This window comes from Balaenoptera borealis (genome assembly GCF_965194805.1).
Source record: "Balaenoptera borealis genome assembly, chromosome: 8".
Taxonomy (NCBI): domain Eukaryota; kingdom Metazoa; phylum Chordata; class Mammalia; order Artiodactyla; family Balaenopteridae; genus Balaenoptera; species Balaenoptera borealis.
In genome coordinates this window covers 30815144-30841719 of record NC_138865.1, presented here as the reverse complement: position 1 = coordinate 30841719, position 26576 = coordinate 30815144, and the positions used below count along the sequence as shown (strand labels likewise).

The window sequence follows — 26576 nt, the reverse complement described above, 5'->3', positions numbered from 1 at the left end:
CCAAACACAAATTGCTCCAAAACACAAATTTCTCCAGAGAAGATATACAAATGGCCAAAAAGCACGAGAAAAAATGTTCAACATCATTGGTTATTAGGAAAATACAAATAAAAAGCAGAGTGAGATACCACTAGGATGGCTGGAATAAAAAAGATGGTCAATAACACATGTTGGTAAGGATGTGGAGAAATTGGAATCTCATACATTTCTGGTGGGAATGTAAACTGTTGCAGTTGCAGCTACTTTGGACAACAATGTGTCAACTCCTCAAAAAGTTAAACATAGTTAACATATGATCCAGCAATTCCACTCCTACAAATACACCGAAGAAAATTGAAAACATAATTTCACACAAAATCTTGTACATGAGTGTTCATAGCAGCATTCGTCAGAGTCAAAAAGTGGAAACAAATGTCTATCACCTGATGAATGGATAAACAAAATGAAGTATATCCAGATAGCGGAATATTATTCAGCCATAAAATGGAATGAGTACTGATGCATGCTACAACATGGATGAACCTTGAAAACATTATGCTAAGTGAAAGAAGGCAGACACAAAATGTCACATATGTATGATTTCATTTATATGAAATGGCCAGACTAGGAAAATTCACAGTAATAGAAAGTATATTAGTGGGTGTCAGGGGCTGGGGCGAGAGGGGAATGGGAAGTGACTGCTAATTGGTATGGGATCTTATGGAGGGTGATGAAAATATTCTGGTTTAGATAGTAGTGATGGTTGCAGTCTTGTGGACATATTAAAAATCTTGTGAATATACAAAAAACGACTTAATGTACACATTAAAAGGGGAAATTTTATGGTATGTGAATTATATCTCAATTTAAAACAAAAACATTTGACCATACTTGAGTTGGTCTATTCTTGGACTGTATTCTATTCCATTGATTTATGGGTCTATTTGTCTGCCAGTATCACACTGTCTTGATTACTATAGATATACACAACTCCGTAAATTTGGGTAGGGTGACTCTTCAAACTTTATTCTTCATTTTCAAAACTTTTAAAAATAACTGTTCCAGTTTCTTTGCCTTCCCACAAAATCTGATAATCAGTCTATCGACACCTACACAAAATACTGTAGGCATTTTGTTGATAGTGTCGTTCTTCCATACCCGTGCTGCTTTTATCTGGTGGTTCTATCGATGACTGTGAGATGCGTGTCAAAATCCCTGCCTATAATTGACCATGTGTCTGCTTCTCTTTTCAGTCCTATCAGTTCTGTTTTTTGGTGCATACACATTTTGGATTATATTTTCTTAGTGAATCGACCCTTTCATCATTATCATCTCTCTCTTTGACGCTGGTAATTTTCTTTGTTCTGAAGTCCATTTTGTCTCACATTAATATAACCACTCCAGCTTTCTGTGATTAATGATATTTATCACAGAAATCACAATAATGACATTACTGTTCTAATGATATATTTTTAGAGGAAACTTTAAAATTTAGAATAGTTTTAGATTTACAGAAAAATTGCAAAAATAATACAGCTTGCATATACCTCACATCTAGTTTCTTCTATTAACATTTTGTATTAGTATGGCACATTTATGACAATTAATAAATGAATATTGATACATTATTATTGACTAAAGTCCACACTTTATTCAGATTTCCTTAGTTTTTAAAAATTAATTAATTAATTAATTAATTTATTTATTTATTTATTATTTTTGACTGCATTGGGTCCCCGTTGCTGTGCGCAGGCTTCCTCTAGTTGCAGCAAGCGGGGGCTACTCTTCATTGCAGTGCACGGCCTTCTCATTGCGGTGGCTTCTCTTATTGCGGAGCACAGGCCCCAGGCACACGGGCTTCAGTAGTTGTGGCACATGGACTCAGCAGTTGTGGCTCACGGGCTCTAGAACACAGGCTCAGTAGCTGTGGCGCACGGGCCCAGCTGCCCCACGGCATGTGGGATCTTCCCGGACCAGGGCTTGAACCCTTATCCCCCGCACTGGCAGGTGGACTCCCAACCACTGCACCACCAGGGAAGTCCCTAGATTTCCTTAGTTTTTACCTAAAGTGTTTTTTCTGTTTCTAGTATTCCATCTAAGATACCAAGGTACATTTAGTCTCCTTAGGCTCCTCTTGGCTGAACTGTTTCTCAGACTTTCCTTGGTTTTGAAGACCTTGACAGTATTGAGGAGTGTTGGTCACCTATTTTGTAGAATGTCCCCTATTTGGGATTTGCCTGATGTTTCCTCATGATTAGATGGATGTTATAGGATTTGGGGAGGAAGACCACAGATGTAAAGTGTCATTCTCTTCACATATCAATGGCACATACTATCAACATGACTTATCCCTAGTGTTGTTGACCTTAGTCTCCTGGCTGAGGTGGACTCCTGTCAAATTTCTTCGCTGTATAGTCTGTTTATTCCCTTTCCATATTGTCCTCTTTGACAGTATGACACAATGTACAGCCCACAGTTAAAAAGTGGGGAGTTATACTGCACCTCCTGAGAGCAGAGTATCTATATAAGTTATTTGGAATTCTTCTGTACAGGATACTTTCTATTATCCTTCCTTCCTTCCTTCCTTCCTTTCTTTCTTACTCATTTATTTATTAATAAGGATTCATGGATATTAATTTTATACTTTGGGTTATAACCCAATACTAAATTATTTATTTTATTGGTCAAATTGCTTCAGCTTTAGCCATTGGAAGCTCTTTTAGTTGGCTCATGTAGACCTTATTTATTTATTTAGAAGTGTCTTTTTATTTTTTTGAAAGTCTGTCTTTAATATTTTATTTATTTATTTTTCTTTTTAAAAAAAAATCTTTATTGGAGTATAATTGCTTTATTCCAATAATGGTATGTTAGTTTCTGCTTGATAACAAAGTGAATCAGCTATACATATACATATATCCCCATATATCCTCCCTCTTGCATCTCCCTCCTACCCTCACCATCCAACCCCTCTAGGTGGTCACAAAGCACTGAGCTGATCTCCCTGTGCTATGTGGCTGCTTTCTACTAGCTAACTATTTTACATTTGGTAGTATATATATGTCCATGCCACTCTCTCACTTCATCCCAGCTTACCCTTCCCCCTCCCCATGTCCTCAGGTCCATCCTATACATCTGTGTCTTTATTCCTGTCTTGCCCCTAGGTTTTTCAGAACCTTTTTTTTGTTTAGATTCTATATATATGTGTTAGCATATGGTATTTGTTTTTCTCTTTCTGACTTACTTCACTCTGTATGACAGACTCTAGGTCCATCCATCTCACTACAAATAACTCAATTTCGTTTCTTTTTATGGCTGAGTAATACTCCATTGTATACATTTGCTACATCTTCTTTATCCATTCATCGGTCGATGGACACTTAGGTTGCTTCCATGTCCTGGTTATTGTAAATAGAGCTGCAATGAACGTTGTGGTACATGACTCTTTTTGAATTATGGTTTCCTAAGGGTATATGCCCAGTAGTGGGATTGCTGAGTCATATGGTAGTTCTATTTTTAGTTTTTTAAGGAACCTCCATACTGTTCTCCATAGTGGCTGTATCAATTTATATTCCCACCAACAGTGCAAGAGGGTTCCCTTTTCTCCACACCCTCTCCAGCATTTATGGTTTGTAGATTTTTGATGATGGCCATTCTGACCGGTGTGAGATGATACCTCATTGTAGTTTTGATTTGCATTTCCCTAATGCTTAGTGAAGGTTGAGCATCTTTTCATGTGTTTATTGGCAATCTGTATATCATCTTTGGAGAAACGTCTATTTAGGTCTTCTGTCCATTTTTTGATTGGGTTTTTTGTTTTTTTGGTATTGAGCTGCATGAGCTGCTTGTAAATTTTGGAGATTAATCATTTGTCACTTGCTTCATTTGCAAATATTTTCTCCCATTCTGAGGGTTGTCTTTTCGTCTTCTTTATGGTCTCCTTTTCTGTGCAAAAGTTTTTAAGTTTCATTAGGTCCCATTTGTTTATTTTGGTTTTTATTTCCATTTCTCTAGGAGGTGGGTCAAAAAGGATCTTGCTGTGATTTATGTCATAGAGTGTTCTGCCTATGTTTTCCTCTAAGAGTTTGATAGTGTCTGGCCTTACATTTAGGTCTTTAATTCATTTTGAGTTTATTTTTGTGTATGGTGTTAGGGAGTGTTCTAATTTCATTCTTTTACATGTAGCTGTCCAGTTTTCCCAGCACCATTTATTGAAGAGGCTGTGTTTTCTACATTGTATACTCTTGCCTCCTTTATCAAAAATAAGGTGACCATATGCGTTTGGGTTTATTTCTGGCCTTTCTATCCTGTTCCATTGATCTAAATTTCTATTTTGGTGCCAGTACCATACTGTCTTGATTACTGTAGCTTTGTAGTAAAGTCTGAAGTCCTAGAGCCTGATTCCTCCAGCTCCGATTTTCTTTTCTTTTTTTTGAATTTTTGAATTTTATTTATATTTTTATACAGCAGGTTCTTATTAGTTATCCATTTTATACATATTAGTATATATATATCAATCCCAATCTCCCAATTCATGACACCACCACCACCACCCCTGCTGCTCTGCCCCTTGCTGTCCATACGTTTGTTCTGTACATCTGTGTCTCAATTTCTGCCCTGCAAACTGGTTCATCTGTATCATTTTTCTAGGTTCCACATATATGCATTTATATACGATATTTTTTTTTCTCTTTCTGACTTACTTCACTCTGTATGACAGTCTCTAGATCCATCCACGTCTCTACATATGACCCAATTTCGTTCCTTTTTATGGCAGAGTAATATTCCACTGTATATATGGACCACATCTTCTTTATCCATTCGTCTGTTGATGGCATTTAGGTTGCTTCCATGACCTGGCTATTGTAAATAGTGCTGCAATGAACATTGGAGTGCATGTGTCTTTTTGAATTATGGTTTTCTCTGGGTATATGCCCAGTAGTGGGATTGATGGGTCATATGGTAATTCTAGTTTTAGTTTTTTAAGGAACCTCCATACTGTCCTCCATAGTGACTGTATCAATTTACATTCCCACCAACAGTACAAGAGGGTTACCTTTTCTCCACACCCTCTCCAGCATTTTTTGTTTGTAGATTTTCTGGTGATGCCCATTCTAACTGGTGTGAGGTGACACCTCATTGTAGTTTTGATTTGCATTTCTATAATAATTTGTGATGTTGAGCAGTTTTTCATATGCTTCTTGGCCATCTGTATGTCTTCTTTGGAGAAATGTCTATTTAGGTCTTCTGCCCAGTTCTTGATTGGGTTGTTTGTTTTTTTAATATTGAGCTGCATGAGCTGTTTATATATTTTGGAGATTAATCCTTTGTCAGTTGATTCATTGGCAAACATTTTCTCCCATTCTGAGAGTTGTCTTTTTGTCTTCTTTATGGTTTCCTTTGCTTTGGAAAAGGTTTTAACTTTCATTAGGCCCCATTTGTTTATTTTTGTTTTTATTTACATTACTCTAGGAGGTGGATCAAAAATATCTTGCTGTGATTTATGTCAAAGAGTGTTCTTCTTATGTTTTCCTCTGAGAGCTTTATAGTGTCCGGTCTTACACTTAGCTCTCTAATCCATTTTTTAAAAATTATTTATTTATTTATTTATTTATTTATTTTTGGCTGTGTTGGGTCTTCGTTTCTGTGCGAGGGCTTTCTCCAGTTGCGGCAAGCAGGGCCACTTTTCATCGCGGTGTGCAGGCCTCTCACTATCGTGGCCTCTCTTGTTGCGGAGCACAGGCTCCAGACGCGCAGGCTCAGTAGTTGTGGCTCACGGGCCTAGTTGCTCCGCGGCATGTGGGATCTTCCCAGACCAGGGCTCGAACGTGTGTCCCCTGCATCGGCAGGCAGATTGTCAACCACTGTGCCACCAGAGAAGCCCTCTAATCCATTTTGAGTTTATTTTTGTGTATGGTGTTAGGAAGTGTTCTAATTTCATTCTTTTACACGTAGCTGTCCAGTTTTCCCAGCACCACTTATTGAAGAGACTGTCTTTTCTCCATTGTATATCTTTCCTCCTTTGTCATAGATTAGTTGACCATAGGTGCGTGGGTTTACCTCTGGCCTTTCTATCCTGTTCCATTGATCTATATTTATATTTTTGTGCCAGTACCATATTGTCTTGATTAGTGTAGGTTTGTAGTGTAGTCTGAAGTCAGGGATTCTGATTCCTCCACCTCCGTTTTTTTCCCTCAAGACTGCTTTGGCTATTCAGGGTCTTTTGTGTCTCCGTACAAATTTTAAGATTTATTGTTTTAGTTCTGTAAAAAATGCCATTGGTGTTTTCATATGGATTGTATTGAATGTGTAGATTGCTTTGGGTAGTATAGTCATTTTCACAATATTGATTCTTCCAATCCAAGAACATGGTATATCTCTCCATCTGTTTGTATCATCTTTAATTTCTTTCATCATTGTCTTATAGTTTTCTGCATACAGGTCTTTTGTCTCCCTAGGTAGGTTTATTCCTAGGTATTTTATTCTTTTTGTTGCAGTGGTAAATAGGAGTGTTTCCTTAATTTCTCTTTCAGATTTTTCATCATTATTGTATAGGAATGCAAGAGAATTCTGTGCATTAATTTTGTATCCTGCTACTTTACCAAATTCATTGATTAGCTCTAGTAGTTTTCTGGTGGCATCTTTAGGATTCTCTATGTATAGTATCATGTCATCTTCAAACAGTGACAGTTTTACTTCTTCTTTTACAATTTGCATTCCTTTTACTTCTTTTACTTCTCTGATTGCCATAGCTAGGACTTCCAAAACTGTTGAATAACAGTGGTGATAGTGGACATCCTTGTCTCATTCCTGATCTTACAGGAAATGGTTTCAGTTTTTCACCATTGAGAATGATGTTTGCTGTGGGTTTGTCACCTTTATTATGTTGAGGTAGGTTCCCTCTATGCCCACTTTTAGCAGCTTTTTTATCATAAATAGGTGTTGAATTTTTTGAAAAGATTTTTCTGCATCTATTGTAATGATCATATGGATTTTATTCTTCAGTTTGTTAATATGGTGTATCACATTGATTGCTTTGAGTATATTGAGGAACCCTTGCATCCCTGGGAAAATCCCACGTGATCATAGTGTATGATCCTTTCAATGTGTTGTTGGCTTCTGTTTGCTAGAATTTTGTTGAGGATTTTTGCATCTATATTCATCAGTGATTTTGGTCTGTAATTTTCTTTTTGTGTAGTATCTTTGTCTGGTTTTGGTATCAGGGTGATGGTGTCCTCATAGAATGAGTTTGGGAGTGTTCCTTCCTCTGCAATTTTTTGGAAGAGTTTGAGAAGGATGGTTGTTAGCTCTTCTCTAAATGTTTGATAGAATTAACCTGTGAAGCCATCTGGTCCTGGACTTTTGTCTCTTGGAAGATTTTTAATCAGAGTTTCAAATTCATTACTTGTGATTGGTCTGTGAATATTTTCTATTTCTTCCTGGTTCAGTCTCAGAAGGTTATACCTTTCTGAGAATGTGTCCATTTCTTCCAGGTTGTCTATTTTTTTTGGCATAGAATTTCCTGTAGTAGTCTCTTAGGATGCTTTGTATTTTTGTGGTGTCTGCTGTAACCTCTCCTTTTTCATTTCTAATTGTATTGATTTGAGTCCTCTCCCTCTTTTTCTTGATGAGTCTGGCTAATGGCTTATCAATTTTGTTTATCTTCTCAAAGAACCAGCTTTTAGTTTTATTGATCTTTGCTATTGTTTTCTTTGTTTCTATTTCATTTATTTCTGCTCTGATCTTTATGATAGCTTTCCTTCTGCTAACCTTGGGTTTTGTTTGTTCTTCTTTCTATAGTTCTTTAGGTGTAAGGTTGGATTGTTTATTTGAGATTTTTCTTCTTTCTTGAGGTAGGCTTCTATTGCTATACACTTCCCTCTTAGAACTGCTTTTGCTGCATCCCGTAGGTTTTGGATCGTCGTGTTTTCATTGTCATTTGTCTCTAGGTAATTTTTCATTTCCTCCTTGATTTCTTCAGTGATCTCTTGGTTATTTAGTAACGTATTATTTATCCTCCATGTGTTTGTGTTTTTTACCTTTTTTCCCATGTATTTGATTTCCAATCTTATAGCATTTGGGTCAGAAAAGATGCTTGATATGATTTCAATTTTCTTAAATTTACTGAGGCTTGATTTGTGACCCAAGATGTGATCTATCCTGGAGAACGTTCTTTGCGCACTTCAGAAGAAAGTGCTATTTGCTGTTTTTGTATGGAATGTCCCATAAATATCAATTATACCTATCTGGTCTATTGTGTTTCCTTATTAATTTTCTGTTTGTATGATCTGTCCATTGGTGTAAGTGAAGTGTTAAAGTCCCCCACTATTATTGTGTTACTGTTGATTTCCTCTTTTAGAGCTGTTAGCAGTTGCCTTATGTATTGAGGTCCTCCTATTTTGGTTTCATATATATTAATAATTGTTATATCTTGTTCTTGGACTGATCCCTTGATCATTATGTAGTGTCCTTCCTTGTCTCTTGTAACGTTCTTTATTTTAAAGTCTATTTTATCTGATATGAGTATTGCTACTCCAGCTTTCTTTTGATTTCCATTTATATGGAATATCTTTTTCCATCCCCTCACTTTCAGTCTGTATGCGTCCCTAGGTCTGAAGTGGGTCTTTTGTAGACAGCAGATATATGGGTCTTGTTTTTGTATCCATTCAGCAAACCTGTGTCTTTTGGGTGGAGCATTTAATCCATTCACATTTAAGGTAATTATCAATATGTATGTTCCTATTACTATTTTCTTAGTTGTTTTGGGTTTGTTTTTGTAGGTCCTATAATTCTCTTTTGTTTCCCACTTAGAGAGTTCTTTTAACATTTCTTGTAGAGCTGGTTTGGTGGTGCTGAATTCTCTTAGCTTTTGCTTGTCTGTAAAGCTTTTGATTTCTCCATCGAATCTGAATGAGATCCTTGCTGGGTAGAGTAATCCTGGTTGTAGTTTCTTCCCTTTCATCACTTTAAGTATGTCATGCCACTCCCTTCTGACTTGTAGAGTTTCTGCTGAGAAATCAGCTGTTAACCTTATGGGAGTACCCTTGTATGTTATTTGTCATTTTTCCCTTGCTGCTTTCAATAATTTTTCTTTGTCTTTAATTTTTGCCAATTTGACTACTATGTGTCTCGGCATATTTCTCCTTGGGTTTTTCCTGTATGGGACTCTCTGTGCTTCCTGAACTTGGATGACTATTTCCTTTCCCACGTTAGGGAAGTTTTCAACTATAATCTCTTCAAATATTTTCTCTGGTGCTTTCTCTCTCTCTTCTTTTTCAGGGACCCCTATAATGCAAATGTTGTTGCATTTAATGTTGTCCCAGAGGTCTCTTAGGCTGTCTTCATGTCTTTTCATTCTTTTTTCTTTATTCTGTTCCACAGCAGTGAAATCCACCATTCTGTCTTCCAGGTCACTCACCGTTTTTCTACCTCAGTTTTTCTGCTATTGATTCCTTCTAGTGTACTTTTCATTTTAGTTATTGCATTGTTCATCTCTGTTTGTTTGTCCTTTAATTCTCCTAGGTCTTTGTTAAACATTTCTTGCATCTTCTCGATCTTTGCCTCCATTCTTTTTCCGAGGTCCTTGATTATCTTCACTGTCATTATTCTGAATTCTTTTTCTGGAAGGTTGCCTATTTCCACTTCATTTAATTGTTTTTCTGGGGTTTTATCTTATTCCTTCATCTGATATATAGCCCTCTGACTTTTCATGTTGTCTATCTTTCTGTGAATGTGGCTTTTGTTCCACAGGCTGCAGGACTGTAGTTCTTCTTCCTTCTGCTGTCTGCCCTCTGGTGGACGAGGTTATCTATGAGGTTTTTGCACGTTTCCTGATGGGAGGGACTGGTACAGCTCTGTTTTTCTGTCTCAAGATTGCTTTGGCCATTTGGGATCTTTTGTGTTTCCATACAAATTGTGAATTTTTTTGTTCTAGTTCTGTGAAAAATGCCATTGGTAGTTTGATATGGATTGCATTGACTCTGTAGATTGTTTTGGATAGTATAGTCATTTTCACTATGTTAACTCTTCCAATCCAAGGACATGGTATATCTCTCCCTCTTTTTTGTATCATCTTTAATTTCTTTCATCAGTGTCTTATAGTTTTCTGCATACAGGTATTTTGTCTCCTTAGGTAGGTTCATTCCTAGGTATTTTATTCTTTTTGTTGCAATGGTAAATGGGAGTGTTTCCTTAATTTCACTTTTAGAGTTTACTTCATTAGTGTATAGGAATGCAGGAGATTTCTGTGCATTAATTTTGTATCCTGATTTTTTTTTAGCAGTTTCTTGCTTTCTGTTTTAAATATTGTTTGTGTTAAATGTTATCTGAATACACTGAGAACTACTTCAAACAACGCTATATATTTTGTTGTTTTTCAATAGCAAATAATTTTTAAAACCTCAGTGGAGAATAATCTAGTATCCTCACCAATATTAACCCTTTCTATTCTTCTTTTTCACTCTTGACATTCCCTGTTTCCTTCTGTTATCATTCCCCTTCTGTCTCAAGAACTTCCTTTAGCAATTTTCAAATTAAGTCTGCTGGCAACAAATTCACTCAGTTTTCCTTCATCTGAGAGTGTCTTCATTTCACTTTCATTTCTGAAGGATATTCTCACTGGATATAGAATTCTGTTCACAGTTCCTTTCTCTTAGCACTTGAAAAATGTGCTATTTCCTTCTGGCCTCCATGGCTTCTAATGAGAAATCACAGGAATTAGAGACAATCTGCCCCAGGAGGCAATGTGTCATCTATCTATGGATGTGTTCAGGAAGGTTTTTATTGTTTTTTGTTTTGTTTTTTTTTGCTTTTTTTTCCTTTAGTTTTCAGTAATTTGATTATGTTGTTTCTGGGCATTATGATGTTTGGGGGCTTATTCTTACTCAGCTTCTTGAATCTGTAGGTTGTGCCTTTCCCCAAATTTGTGAAGCTTTCAGTCATTATTTATTCAAATATTATTTTTCAGCCTTGCCCTCTTCCTCCTCTCCTAGATGTTAGATCTACTGCTATTTTCCTACCAGCCCTTCATATTCTGTTTATTAAAAATTTTTTTTATTTAAATAGTTTTAATTGTGGAAAAGAACACATATAAAATTTACCATTTGAACTATTTCTAAGTGTACACTTCAATAGTGTTAAGTATATTTACAGTATTGTGCAACCAATATCCAGAAGTTTTCATCTTGTAAAACTGAAACTCTATACTCATTAAAAAACAGCACCTCATTTCATCCTCCCTCCAGGACCCAGTAACCATCAATCTAATTTCTGTTGATATGAATTTGACGTCTCTACATATTTCATATAAATGGAATCATACAGTATTTTTCTTTTTGTGACCTGCTTATTTCACTTAGCATAATGTCCTCAAGATTCATTCACATTGTAGAAAGTGTCAGAATTTTCTTCCTTTTTCAGAATGAATAGTATTCCATTGCATGTATATACTGCATTTTGTTTATTCATTTCTCTGTCTATGGACACTTGGGTTGCTTCCTCCTCTTGCCTATTGTGAACAGTGCTACTAGGAAAATGGGTGTGCAAATATCTCTTCAAGATCCTGCTGTTAATTCTTTTGATATATACCCAGAGGTGGAATTACTGGATCACAGAGTAATTCTATTTTTAATTTGTGAGTAACTGCTATATTGTTTTCCATAGCAGATGCACCATTTTACATTATTTTCTGTCAAGTTTCTTTGCTGAACATTGTGTTTGGGATTCATCCATGTTGTTGCCAGTAGTTATGGTTTGTTTATTCTCATTGCTGTGTAGCACTCCATTGGGTAAAAATCCCACAATTTATTTATTTATTTTACTATAGACTTTGGGGTTGTTTCCAGGTTTGGGCTATTAAAAAGAGTGTTGCTATGAATATTCTTGTGTGTTTCTGGTGAATATATATGTGTGTGTGTGTATATATATATATATATATATATATATATATATATATATATATATATATATATATATATTTACACATTTCTGCCACGTTAAATTCCTAGGAGTGGAATGATTCTGGTGATTATAGTAATATTGTATTACAGTTTTGATTTGAAATTTCCTGATGACTAGTGGAGTTAGCACAGACCTTTTCAAATGCTTATGGGCCATTTGGGTATCACCTTTTGTGAAGTGTCTATCACAGGTTTTGCCAAGTTTTCTGAAGGTTTGCTTCTTCTTTATGATTTTGTAAGAGTTCTTTATAAGTTCTGGATATGAGTGCTTTGTCAGATACATGTGTTACGATACCATGTCCCTTTTTGTGGCTTTGCTTTTCACTCTCTAAATGGTTTCTTTTGATGAACAGATGTTCTTACTAATGACGAAGTCCGACTTCTAATTTTTATTTCCCTTTTAGTATTCTCTGTAACCTTATTTAGAAAAGGCTTACCTAACCCAAAGTCATTAAGATATCATGTTTTCTTCTAAGAGCTTCATTGTTTACCTTTATATTTAGGTATGCAGTCCATCTGGAATCAGTTTTCGTTTATGATTTCAGATTTGGGTCAATAGACATTTCTTCCTCATATGACTTTTCAAATGACCCGTACTATTTTTTGAAGACCATCTTTTCCAATTCCACCACTGTGTCTACCCTCACCATTTATAATAGCTGTAAAGCATGTCATTCTAAGTTACTCTCATAACTTATTCAGCCACTCTTCCATGGGATATTTGGGTTATTGTCTGGTCTCTGCCATCATCAAACAGGGTGAACATCTTTGTATGGACATCAAGGCCTTCTTCTGAAGTTGTTAGAACAGAGTAGAATTTCTGAGCCTGAAAATTCTTACTTTTTTAAAGAATTAATAAATTATACAGTTCACATCTCAAAGAATACGAAGAGCCCCAGTGAAACATTTGCCTCCTACCCTGTCCACAACCCTCCCAGTCCCTTCACCAGGTAAGCACAGTCATGAAATCTAGAGTATTTTCCAGATATCCTGTAATGCACAAAAATTCATTCTTTATATTCTTTTCTTCTTTTCTTTTTACACGGCTAGCGGTACTGTATATGCTCTGTTCTTCATCTTGCCTTTCTAACTTAACAATACATCTTAGAAATCTTCCTATTATTGTAATAAAAAAGCATCCTTGTTCATTTTTAAGGTAGTGAGCATAATTTTTCATTTGATGGGTGTATCAGAATTTAGACAGTCTCCTATTGATTGGCATCTATGGTGTTTCTAATCTTTTGCTATTCAAACTATGCTTCAATGAATAACTTTGAACATGTCATTTCGCTGTGTGCAATATATCTGTTGGAGGTACTTCTAGAAGAGACCTTGCTGGGTCCAAGGGGATATGCAGATGTAATTTGATTAGCAGTGCCAATGCTTCAGCAATATATGAAAGCTCCTGTTTTCCCACAGCATGGCCAATGTGAGGCAGGAGATAGAGGGGCTCCAGGCTAGACATTTACAGCTGGCCTCCTGTTTGCCCTTCCTGGGGTGAGAAGAAGTTGTGCTCCAGGCCGGACATTCATAACCAGCCCCCTGTTTACATTTCCTGAAGCAAGAGATAAATGGGCTCCAGGACTACATATTTATGACTGGACTCCTGTCTATATTTTGAGATGTGCACCTCAGTATAAAAACCAGCAACAGAAATAGGGTAAATAACTGGACACTGGACATTTTTATGGCAGGGACAGAGTGGGACTAAACCCTGTGAAAAGATCAAGGGGTCATACATTTCCCACCCTTGGGGCACATGTGCAGAAAGGCTCGTTGGGAGTCAAAAGGGAGGGGGCACCACCCCATAATATGTGATGCTAAGGTCATCCCATAGGCCTCTGGGCTGTAATCCATCTTGGAAAAAAGTTGCACATGCACGTTGGGGAGGGTCCTAGGGCAGGTCAGGTGTGGAAAAGGAAACCAGATAATTGGCCAAAGGTACACAAAGACCCAGAAGAACTGCCCTATATAAATGACTTAACCTCCTCTTTACTGTGCTCCTCCTCATTAGGGAGGACACCCACACCCTTTGTCTCCAGGTGTGCATCTCTGCCTTGCTTCTATCTTAACTAAACAAACTGTTTCTCTGTGTGCTCTCCCACTTGTTGTTGTTGTGCTGTGTCTCTATTAATAAACTTTGTACCTGTTTTTACAGTTTTGCCTCCATGAGAAATGCATTTTTCACAGGGGGCAAGAGCCAAGGGGTGGTGGTTAGGATTCCTGGTTTTCATCTAGGCTACCCAGGTTCAATTCCTGGGCACGGAATTAAGATCTTGCTTCACGCCACCACTCACTGCTGCCTCTCCAAGATTAAATGGACTGTTAGATCTGAGATCTTTAGCTATCCCAAAGATGGAAAATTGTAGATTATTTTACATTTATCTCATTGTGTATGAGATTGAGCACCTTTTCAGAAGTTTAAAAAGCTAATTGTGTTTTTTTGTCAACATCCTTTCATGGCATGAACTTCTTAAAAATCACTCAGGCTGCAAATTCCTCCAAATGTTTCCTCATGAGAAGCCCTTAGACATGGACTTTCTGGGTCAGACTTTTTACTCTTTAAACGTTGTCTTTACATGTTGCCAGCTGACGCTCCCTCCACAATGCAGACCCGAACCCGTCTCGCTTCAATCATCATTGGCTTTGGGGCTCATAGGTGGAAATGGCACCTGTACGTTCTCACAGGTGGAAGCTTGCACCTCTAGGTATGGGGGCGAGGGTACCCTGGCCTGCCAGAGTAGCCAGCCGGCCCCGCCCCGTCACCTTTCGGCCACGCCCTCGGCGCCGCGGTCCCGCCCCCGGCTGTGAGGCCCCGCCCCGTGCCCCAGCTCGCCCCGCTGAGTGCCCCGCCCGCCTCACTGAGTGCCCCGCCTCCACCCCGGAGAGCGGCTCCACCCTCCCGCCTATGTAGCCCGCTCCCAAGGCTGTTCCGCCTTGCTCGCTGGCTGCATGCCCCCGCCCCTCTGCGTAACCTGGCGTCACTCGTCACGTGACGCCCGGCAGTGCCGCGAGGGGTCGGCGGTGGCTCTCGCTCCCGCTGGCACGGTGTGTGCACGGGTGATTCCCGCCGAATGAAGCGCACTGAGGCGTGATGGCGAGGGCCTAGGGGAAGGCGCAGACAGGCCTGGACGCCGCCTGTAGCTGCCTTCGGCCTCCCGGCCTCTGCGCTCTTTCCTGCGCCGTTGCTAGGCAGCCGCATCTGGGCGCGGGAGGCAGGGCGGGCTAATGCGGAAAGGTACGGGTGCCGGGGAGGGGCTGTGATTGCAGAGGGTCCGGGTGTCTGGCAGAGGGCTATGGAGCAGTACTGCATCCTGGACCGCATTGGGGAGGGCGCGCACGGCATCGTCTTCAAGGCCGAGCACGTGGAGATGAGCACCCAGCCCTTCCTCCTTCGGTTCCATTGAGATCTACCCGTTGTCCCGACCCACGCTTGGGCTCCTGCCTCCCCGCAGCTTTTCGTGGCGTGCTCCCGCCTCCTTTGCTCTCTTGAGTGGAGGCCGTCCAGCAACCAGCGGTGCTTTCTTCGGGCGAGTGCCCCCTAGGAGGGTGGCGTGGATGTCTCTGAGCTGCTTGCTCAGCGCTGCGCCTGCTGGCCCTGATTTCCCTCCAGCCCGGGGTGGGGGGCGCGTCCCAACCCCACGAGGGCCTCAGGCCTCGGCGTCGCATCCCCTTTTCCAGCCGGGGATGGGCCTGCAGTGTCTGCGTCCTGTCCCAAACAGACTGGAGAGATCGTTGCCCTCAAGAAGGTGGCCCTGCGGCGGCTGGAGGATGGCATCCCCAACCAGGCCCTGCGGGAGATCAAGGCCTTGCAGGAGATCGAGGACAGTCAGTATGTGAGTGGGGCTGGTGTTCTGAGGTGCTGATTCCCGCCCTCCTCCACTCACTCCCACTCTGAGGTCCTGCAGTCACTCTGTTCACTCATTTGCTTCCTCACCCCTCACTCACTCCCTTTTTTCTCCACTTGTTGTTCACCCTCATTCACTCAGTTACTTCACTCATTCATTCCCTGTCGTTCACTCACTTATTTCTTCGCGTACTCATTCGCTCATTCACTAACTTATTCCTTTTTTCTCAAAACACTTGGTGATTTCTGATGATAATGATAATTGCCACCTATTGAGCTCCTGTTATGTTCTGCATGCCAGGTTAACTGCTTTATGTATATTGTCCTTCTGAGTTTCGCCCTCTGCTCCGCAAGGCACGCTCAGGCTCTCCCTATCTCAGGCCAGGGGAGGAGGCGCAGCCACCAGCTTACGGGTGCTCAGCTTGTTCCGCTTGTCTGTGGAGGCTTTGGCCCAGGTCTGATCGCAGAATCAGGACGGTTTAACACTGGGGCCTCCCATAGACTCTACCCTCTACTGGCTACTGGCAACACAGAAACCAGCCCCTACCCTGCTCTTGAGAACTGAAGTGTGGTAGGGGAGATGGCCAAAGGCTACAGCGCCCATCTGGCGTGGTTTGTGCTGTGACAGGCCTGGGAGGGGCTGTGGGCACATGAGGAGAGACACCTCACACACCCAGTTTCATTCTCTTTGTGGTATTCTCTCTTGTCCATGTCCTGAGTAGAGGATGTGCTTAACTTCCTGGGAAGTGACAAGGGTAGGTCCACCCACCTAAGGGTGGGTTATACTCTGACTTGTTTCTTATTCTCTGGAGATGTCCTTGATATATTGGGTGACACAAGCATGTTATAAAACTGTGTGTGTCATCTTGGTTTTGTATGAAAATATTTTGTATATATATACGAATACATGCCTGTGTGTGCCATGTCTCTTGTAAAGTCTGGTGGAATAGACTCCTAAGGTTGACTGTAGGTGATAGGATTTTTCTCTTGCTGTTTTTTTCATTATAATTTTGGGTATTATCTAAATGTATTTGTTTGTCCCAATCTGTAAAATGAGTGTCTACTACCCTCAACATCAGAAAAACAGCAATATGGCCATTCTTGTTTTTTGAGGAAAGTAAAAGGGCTTTGCTGACAGCTTGTGTGTGGGAGAGGTGGAGGGCCCATAGGAAGCTGGTGATACGGTCCCATGTCCTGTGCATCAGCAGGCCTGAAGAGTCTATCTTTAAAACACTCCAGATCTTACCCTGGCCCAGGCCATCCTCACCTCTCATCAGAACAACTACAGCAGGCTCCCCTGCCCCCCCGCCCCCCCGCCACTGCCTCCACTCCACAGTCAAAAAATGTACATGAAATCATCCACTCCCTGGCTTGAAAAGCTCCAGAGGCTTCTCTTCACTCCGAAAGAACTGTCACCATCTGCTTCCACCCCGCTCCAGCCTCTTTTTTCATTCACAACTTCTTAAGTGTCTGGCCCGTGATAAGCACTGTCTAGGCTCCAGGAGTGCAGAACAGAGCAGCCTCCTTCCTGTTCTTGCCTCCGGGCCTTGTGTTTGCTGTCCCCTGGCCCAGAGCTCCTTCCCAGACGCCTTCTCTTCTTTCTTCATCAGAATCTTCATCAAAACACCCTATACGTTTGTTGTTTGGTCATTTGTCAGTCATTTGTCCCCTGAGCTCCTTCAAGTCCTTCGGGACCCACCAGCCCTCGCTCCTGTTCACTACTGTGCAGCCTGCCCTTGTGACCTCGTGGGCCCTCAGGAAGTATATGTGACATGTCTCCTGCTCTCCCAGTGCTGGGAGTTGTGATCACCTGTGTGTGTGTGTGTTTCCAGGTGATTTTCCAGTTCGTGGGCTGGGTGGGGGACCAGACACTGCCCTAAGTCGCCTTTCTTAGACCTCCTTTTCCCTGAGTGTTTACTGGAGCATTAGAGTAGGGACTCGCCTTCTCCTGGGAGAGGGAAGCAAGAGATCACCAAGCTCCCTGATTCTGAGCTCAGATCTCATGCCACCATCTCTGCCTGCCTGGTCCTCTGTTGGTGCAAGGGCTGAGGGTCCCAGAGAGAGTCTGAGCCATGTGAGTCTGGAGGCTGACGGGATGCCCCGCTTGCAGGTGGTATAGCTGAAGGCCGTGTTCCCGCATGGCGCAGGCTTCGTGCTGGCCTTCGAGTTCATGCTGTCAGATCTGGCTGAGGTGGTGCACCACGCCCAGAGGCCGCTGACCCAGGCGCAGGTCAAGAGCTACCTGCAGATGCTGCTCAAGGGGGTCACTTTCTGCCATGCCAACAACATTGTACATCGGGTCAGTTCCAGCATGGGCTGGGGTGGGACCGGGGGGGTGGCTGGGCTGTGGGTAGGCCAGCCCTTGATGAAGGGCATGGTTAGAAAAGGGACAGAGGGGGCAGGGCCTATGGGTAGGAGGCCAGGGCTGGGGCCCTGGAGGAGGTCAGGTCTTGCGCTGACCTGGGTGCCCAGCCTGCCAAGTCCTCCTGTCCCGAGGTCCTGTGGGGGCTCTGGAGGAACTGATGCCTCTTTGGGTGCTCTCAGGACCTGAAACCAGCCAACCTGCTTATCAGTGCCTCGGGCCAGCTCAAGATAGCGGACTTTGGCCTGGCCCGGGTCTTTTCCCCAGATGGCAGCCGTCTCTACACGCACCAGGTGGCCACCAGGTAGGGAGGACCAGTTCCCAAGCAGGACCTGGCAATAGACAGGCCCCAACCCTCCTGCTGGGAAGAGATGCTTCTGGACCTTCTGTCCAAACAGTGCTCTTGGGGCTGGTGTGGGGGCCAGGATGACCTTCCGAGGCAGCTTCCTGACAGACCGGTGACCTGGCTGTGACCACCTGCCCTCCTCTCACAGGTGGTACCGAGCCCCTGAGCTCCTGTATGGTGCCCGCCAGTATGATCAGGGTGTCGACCTGTGGTGAGACGCCTATGGGCTGGGCAAGGGGGAGTGTGGGTCGTTGGGTCACCTTTTCCTCCTGGGCATTGAGGTCTCTAAGCCATTTGCGGGTTTTCCTGCTGTGAGCTCTAGGTTGCCATGGGGGTGTCTCCCCTGGTTAGAGTATCTCTGAGGAGTTTGGGATCAGTGTTCCTCCCCATGACAGTTTTGAGCTGGGAGGGGTCAAGTGGGATCAGAGTGGTTGTCCCAGTAGGAAGCTTCTGGGCTGAGGTCGGGGAGGTGGTCCGAGGCATGGGGCGTCTAAGCTGCTATGCAGGGGGTGATATCCCAGGATGCAATGTTCCTGAGCTATCTAGAGGCCTGGGTCCCTGGATATGAAGGCCCTGAACCTTTATTTGGGGTAGGATGGTTTGTATATGCCTAAGAGTTTGAGATTTGGGGGCCGTTTTGGAGTCTGCCCCAGAATGGGAGGAGGTGGCAGTGTGTCCCAGAATGTGAGGCTCTGAGAAGTCTCAGAACGGTTGAGGGGTTGATGTGTGTTCCAGAGTTGAGGCCTGAGAGCTGTTTAGACAGGGGGATATGCTCTGTGTTCTAGGCTTGAAGTCTTTGACTGTTTGGGGATCTGTATCCTTAGCTATGAAGCCTGAAGGCTACTTTGTGGGTATCTTGACCACAGTGTGAGGTGTGGGTGCTGGTGTGGGGAGATCTGTTTCCATGGTGTGAGAGCTCTGAGTTGTTTGGGTTCTGTATCTGCAGGGCTGTGGGCTGCATCCTGGGGGAGCTGTTGAACGGGTCCCCCCTTTTCCCAGGGGAGAATGACATTGAACAGCTTTGCTGTGTGCTTCGAATCTTGGGCACCCCCAGTCCTCAAGTCTGGCCGGTTTGCAGGGGCCTACAGTGGGAAGGGGGTGGGGGCGGGTGGCTTCTATTACCCCAATAGCTAGTGACTCCCCTGCCCCGCACCTTCTCTCTCGTGGCCCCATGCCTCCTTGACTTGCCGGACCTCGGTCCTGGCCCAGCGTGGGGTCTCCTCCTCCCCTGCCCTGCTGGAGGTGCGAGGGCCAGGGCCCAAGCTCTATCCCTTCCCACCCGTCCCCAGCACACACGCATCCAAACCGAGCTGGGCATGGAGCAGGCGCCTGAGATGTAGAGGAAGCACTGAAGGACTGAGTGAGCACGTGATGTCATGAGTGACATGTGAGCAGGGGTGCATGGATGGGGGAGTGATGAGTGAATGGGAGCAGGTAGGTGACAGGGAGCGAGAACTGACACCTTAAGGGGGCTGGCGGGGTGGGTGCCGGCCCTGATGGACCCCCTTCTCCTCCAGGAGATCAAGGACCTGCCTGACTACAACAAGATCTCCTTCAAGGAGCAGGCTCCCGTGCCCCTGGAGGAGGTGCTGCCCGATGCCTCTCCCCAGGCCTTGGACCTGCTGGGGCATTTCCTCCTCTACCCTCCACGCCAGCGCATTGCAGCCTCCCAGGTAGGGTGACACCCGTTGCCCTGACCCTCCTCGTCCGTGTCCTTTTGACCAGGCAGGTTGAGATTCTCAGAACCTGTGATGGGCTGGGACCAGAACCCCTGGAGCCAGGGTTAGGAGGGTGCAGGGCAGGTGTGCCTCTCCTGAGTGGACCCTAGAGCGGACCCTAGAGGGCAGGTGGCCAGGGGTGGCCCATTAGAAGGGCATGCACACGTCGCAGAAGAGCGAGTCTTGGGTTATTGGTGACTCACTTCTTCGTCCCTTCATTCCTTCAACAAGAATTTACTAGCATCTGGCACGTGCTGAGCATTGTCCTGGACCCTGATCCAGAGTGAACAGACGTGGCTTGTGCCTGTGGGGTCTCCACCCTGTGGTGAGGCAGGGCCGTCAGTCTGTGGGAGCCGAGGGGAGGGATGTTGGGACTGACTTTGGGGTCATGCAAGGCTTCCTGGAGAAGGGCAGGTTTAAGCATGGGGAGCTGTTTTCCCAAGAGAAATGATGAGCAGAGGCCTGGAGAGGAGGACCCAGGAGGGGTGGGTCGTGGCTAGAAGGCAGGAGAGGAGGGGAGGACCATGGGCTGATGGCTGATGGTGTGAGGGCCTCTGTCAGGTGTATCTGTCCATCTGGCCTCATGGCAGCCTCCCCTCCCTGCCCTCGGCACTAGCAGTGTGTGTTTACACATGCCCCTGGCGAGTTCCCATGTCAGCAGCACCTTCAGAGTGTACTGAGGCCAACTGACCACCTCTCAGCCCCCTGCTGCTGCCCCCATTCTAAGCGCCCCCCCCCCATTGCCTCCCAGAATCTGCTTCTCCTGCCCATTTAGTCTTTCCTCCACGTGGCAGAGAGAGGGACCTTGTCCAGGTAGGCTGTCGCATCCTCGCCTGCAGGGCCCTCCTGGGGCTCCCTCAGAGGAGAAGCCAGGTCCTAGTGGCCCACAGCCATCACACATTTGGGGCCATCACCTCTGTGACTCTGCCAGCTCCCATTCCCCTTGCTCACTCCCCTCGGGCCCCAGGGCTTCTCCATGTCCTGGGGGTCTGTGCATTTCTGTCCCTAGGCCTCACTCATTCACCTTTCAGGTCTCTGCTTGAGCGCCACCTCCCAGGGGCCTCCCTTCACCATTCTTCAGGCCTGCAGCCCCTCCAGTATTCCTCATCCCCCCCTCATACTTTCTCTTTCCCACAGCACTAATCATTTGATGCACTGTTTGTCTTACTTCTTTATCGTGTTTATTACCCCCACCCCTCACTATGTGGAAAACTTGAAGGCAGAGCTCTTTGTTCTGTTTACCGCTGCATCTCCTGTCTCTGGAGCAGTGCTCAAACAGTGAGCGCTCCGAGGTGTTGGAGTCACCTGAACGATGAGCAGATGAAGGAAAAATTCTCTCCAGGGCAATGTTCACATCTCCTCCTCGGAGGGAAGTGGCTGAAGCTGGGACGGGGAAGTGACCAGTTTCCTTTTGCTGCCCCTTGCTTGCTACCCTCAGGCCTTCCTGCACCAGTACTTCTTCACAGCTCCCCTGCCTGCCCACCCCTCGGAGCTGCCGATTCCTCAGCGCCCAGGGGGACCTGCCCTCAAGGCCCCCCCAGGACCCCCCCCACGTCCATGACCTCCACGTGGACCGGCCTCTCGAGGAGTCGCTGTTGAACCCGGAGCTGATTCGGCCCTTCATCCTGGACGCTGAGACGTTGGGCCAGGCCCCACAGGCGTGTCCCCCCCTTCCCTCCCCAGGACAAGCCAGGCCTCTTGTTCTTCTGCTCCGGCCTGATTCGACCACAGTGGTCCTGCTCCTGGCCAGGCCATCCAGCCTCAGCAGAGGGGACCCTCGGCCTGTGCTGTCGGCCTCCCGTCTGTTGCTGGTAACAGATCCATCAGAAGGAGGCGGTGAGCTCCGCTGCCGTGCCTGCCATGGGGCTGGTTCTCTAGTTGCTGCCTTCCTGGTCAGGGACAGTCCTGGTGGAGCCGTTTGGGGGAGCGCTGAGTGTAGGATGTCCTCATGTCGGAAATCCAAGTGGGAAGGAAAGTTTGGTTTGATTTTGTTCTCAGAGACATTAAACACTAGTTCACTTTTGAGATTTATTATAAAAACGCCCGGTAGTTCTACGTGACGTATGCCCCTCTTCCTTTCCAGTTGAGGGAAGTGGCTGAGGTAGCATCATCCCCTGGCCCTTGCTTCTCTGTGGTCACTGGGAAAGTGGCCCCATTCATGGCGACTTTAGTCTTGGGAGATTGCTAGGTGCTTCATGTGACAGAGCTCCCTTTTGGAGGTGAGTTGGCAGAAATCAGGACCCAGGAATGGCTCAAGTTGGGGACCCAATAAGTGACCCTCCACACCTTGAGCTGGTTTACCAACATCACCCTCAGGATACGGGTGAGCCTGGACCACATGGGCCTCCTCTTTACTCAGAGATACTGGGCAATAAGAAGACAGACATTCCTGGAACTCATTTGTTAATTCAGTAAATCCCAATATAATCTGAACTGGCTCTTGTTTTTCTTATTAAATAATTTGGTAAGCCAATTCTAAAATATATGCGGAAATGAAAGGGTTAAGAGGAGGCAGAAGCAGAAGAAAAGGCAAAAAATGATGAAAGGACTTACCCTATCAGATACCAAGACTATCATAGGGCTGTAATAAATAAGCAATGTGGTATTGGTTCACAGATAGATAAAAACAGATAAGTCAGAGAAACTTATTCTTAGCAATCTTGTATTCTTAAAATATTCATTTTGTGCTCATGTGGCTAAAATTCTGTAAGCACTGCAGTCACAGAGGTGACTAACAGTGCCACAGTCACTGCTCTCCAAGCTCCTAGAGGGCACAGCACAGTAAACTCTAGTTGTTGCTTTCAGGGAAGAGTCTGAGTGTCCCATATGTCTTTAAAGATGTTTTAAGGATCTGGCCTCTGCCTGTTTGTCCAGCCACATCTGTAGACTCTAAGCTTCAGTCTAGCTCAATTTCTGGTGTCTCTCACCTTCTTATGAACGCAAGTCTGTACCCAAACCCTGACCACTGACCCTCAGCCAGTTCCACTCACAAAGACTCTTAACGCTTACTCCACCCTGACATTGACCCTCACCTTTACCTTAAACCTTACACTTAACCTGACCCTGTCACCCTGACCCTGACATATACACTGACTCTCACCCTCACTCAATTCTTTGCCAGCCCCTTCCCCACCCATGCCTGGCTTTGATCTTGGCATTGACTCTGACCCTCACCCAAACTCTGACCCCGTTTGACCTAGAACTAAACCTTGTCCATGAACTTGGCTCTCATCTTAACCTTAACCCTGAGTCTCTAATTGACATTCCTCTTACCTTGATGCTCATTATGATCCTGATCCTGACCATTAACATGTCCCTGACACTTGCCCTGAGCTTGACTTATCTTTGACAATGACAGCTTCTCTCACACTGATTGTGAATACTGTGATAAATGAGATACTCACCACCTTCAATCTGATTCTGACCCTCAACTTCACTCTGCCCCTAGACTGAATCCTCACCTTGACAAGGACCATCATACTGACACACCCTGCCCTTGAACTTGCGCCTTGATGCTGAACTACACTGTACACTCAAGCTGAAACTAGTCTGCACACCAAGCCTGACCATGATCCTGATCCTGACCCTCATCTTGACCTAGACCTCAACTTCATCCTGACCTGGGTCCTCATCCTAATGCTGAGCCTCACACAGAACATGGACTCACACTTGGCTGTCACCATTGACACCCTAATCCCATCATGACCTTGAACCTAATCTAGACCCTGACCCTGAATTGAATTTCACACGGACACTGACTTTCATTATTATGATGACTCGTCCTCAGCCTGATCGTCACCTTCATCTTGACCCATCCTCACTTTGAAACTTAACCTTGAACTTGATTTTGACTATAAACCAAACTCTGACCCTCTGTGGTAAGCAGAATAATGTCCCCCCCCCCCCACCAAAGATGCCCATGTCCTAACCTATGAATACATTGCCTTACACACAAAAGGGACTTTGCAAATGTGATTAAAGCGTACAGACTTTGAGATGGAAAGAGTGTCCTGGATTATGCAGATTGGGCCAATGTAATGGGGGTTGGGGGGAGGGAGAGTTGGAGGAGGAGGACTTAATTCCTTCCAGCAGCAATAGAAAAGGGACCCACCTTGACTTTTAATTGACCTTGACCTTCACAATGACCATCATGCTCACCCTGACCCTGACACTACCTCACATTGATCTTGACCCTGAACCTGACACTGACTCTAATCCTGAACATCAACCTCACCCTCACCTTGACCCTGAATCCTACACGGAACTGGACATCCACTGTCAACTTGAATCCAACTTTCAATCTTACTTTCACCCTGACAATAACCATCATCCTAATCCTGACATTCATCCTCTCACTGATCCTCTCTAATGGAGCCTCAACTTGATCCTAACCTTGGCTCTCACACTGATCTTGAACTTGATCTTGAACCTAACCCTGGATCTAAAATTTCCCTCATAGTGATCTTGTCCTTGAACCTGATTCTGACACCATGACCCTGACCATTGTCTTATCTTGATCCTTAACCTGACATAGAATTTTACCTTGAACTGGACACTCACCCTCACGCTGATTCTGATCTTCATCACTCTGTCTCTGATCTTACCCTCATCCTGACTGTGACCCTGGCTGCTCTGACATTGAGCTTGATCATGACCTTCCCCCTTACACTAACTCTGATCTGATCTTGGCCAGGGCCACGACCAAAACCAGGGTGAGGTCCAGGGTTGGGGCTAAGGCTAGGTAGGGTGAGAGCCCGGGCAGGGGCCCTGATGAGGGAAGTACCAGGTTAGAGCCAGGGCTTGGGCAAGGGCCAGTGCCAGTGTAAGAGGGAGGCTGAGGGTCATTCTGAAGGTGATTGTGAAGGCCAGGGTCAGGGCTAGGGCAAAGCTCAGGATGAAGGTGTGTATTAGGGTGAGTCAGGGTCAGGTGAGGGTAGGGACAGGAGTATGGTAGATGTCAGATGCTAATGAAATCAAGGGTGATGATTAGGGCGAGGTTGAGGAAGAGGGTCAAGGTCTGGATAAGGGCCAGCACCAGGGCAAGGGCTCGGGAGGTGCTGGGTTCAGGGGCACCACAGGGTCCCGCGTGAGGGTCAGGGCGAAGGTCAGAACGAGGATGAATGTCAGTATAAGGGGGTGGGCGAGGGTCTCAGCGAATGTCAGGACAAGGGTTAGAAGCCAGTCTAAGGCCAAGTAGAAGCGGGGCTGGTGAGCGGATTAGTAGAAGTGGGTGTTCCGAACGGAAGCGCGGAGGCTGGGCGAGGATGAAGCGAGCGGGCGGGGCTCGGCCTGCGGGGGCGGAAGCGCAGCGAAGGCGTAGCCCGACCCAGGCAACCACGGGGGCTGGCGCCGTGGAGCCGCAGATGGGTTTGCCCGAGCTGCTGCACGTCTTCTCCTTCTTGGAGGCCCGAGACATGCTCTGCGTCGCCCAGGTGGATAAGGTAGCGCGTCCTGTCCCAGGCGGGAGGCAGGGCTGGGCTCCTGGTCACTGGCGTGTCCATGGTCGGCCCGTCCCCTCGGAGCCTCCGTTTCCCAAATCTGGGAGGGGGCGTCGGACGGCCCTGAATCCGCGATCTGCAGAGGACGCTCTTGGCCCCCGGGGTGGCGACCTCGGCGACCTATGAAGGGGTTGCTCTGAAAACCTCTTATCCCTCTGTTCCTCCGTCTGTCGGTGTGTCCAGAGCCCCCTGCGCGGTTGGCTTGCACTGGGCACCTGTGAACAGGGTTCACCCCTAAGATTGGCCTAGGGATCCCACCTCTTCTGGAATATTCTGGAATTTCCCTTCTGGGGCCTGCCTGGAAAGCCGTGCCCTCCCTGTGAGTGGCACCTCCTCCTGCGGGCTCCGCCTGTCCCTTCCCAGCCAGTCGAACTCCTGTACTGGCTGTGCTCCCTAAGTGCCTGTTTAGTGCGTTAGTCTGATCTGCGCTTCTGCCCCTGTTGTGCTCCGAGCTCTTCCTCCTCTGTGCTCTTACTCAGCACAACTGTGACTAAATGATCACATACTGTGCTTGTTAAATGTTTGCTTCCCCCCCACCCCCGCTAGACTCATTCTTTTGTCTCTTGCATCACTGTGTGTATAACCACTGTATGATCACTGTGTGTATACACTCAGCGTATGGCTTGATATTTAGTGTACTCTAAGTAAATGTTTGTTGAGTAAATGAATTTCTTTACTTTTAAAATACATTATTATATCATTTGACAAAAAGATTAATAAACAGACCCTTACCTGAATTGTGTAATTATAACTTAAATGTATCAAGTAAAATACTGGGTTGTTATCCCCATTTTTACCAACCAATAGGGAAAGTGAGTATCGTGCTGAGAGTGAATTGGCTGAGGTCACCCAGGTAGTCTCCCAGCAGATTT

General features: G+C 45.0%; 1 pseudogene across 1 annotated transcript in view; it reads left to right on the top strand.

Moving 5' to 3' along the window:
- Nucleotides 1–14647: 14647 nt before the first annotated feature.
- LOC309633819 (cyclin-dependent kinase 20-like) overlaps nucleotides 14648–26576 on the top strand; it is a 45243-nt pseudogene continuing 33314 nt past the window's right edge. The window contains exons 1-8 of the transcript XR_014249578.1: nucleotides 14648–15171; nucleotides 15656–15769; nucleotides 17891–18079; nucleotides 18325–18446; nucleotides 18637–18699; nucleotides 19435–19558; nucleotides 20006–20161; nucleotides 21645–22042. The product of XR_014249578.1 is annotated as a cyclin-dependent kinase 20-like (transcript). The remainder of the gene's footprint in view (nucleotides 15172–15655; nucleotides 15770–17890; nucleotides 18080–18324; nucleotides 18447–18636; nucleotides 18700–19434; nucleotides 19559–20005; nucleotides 20162–21644; nucleotides 22043–26576) is intronic.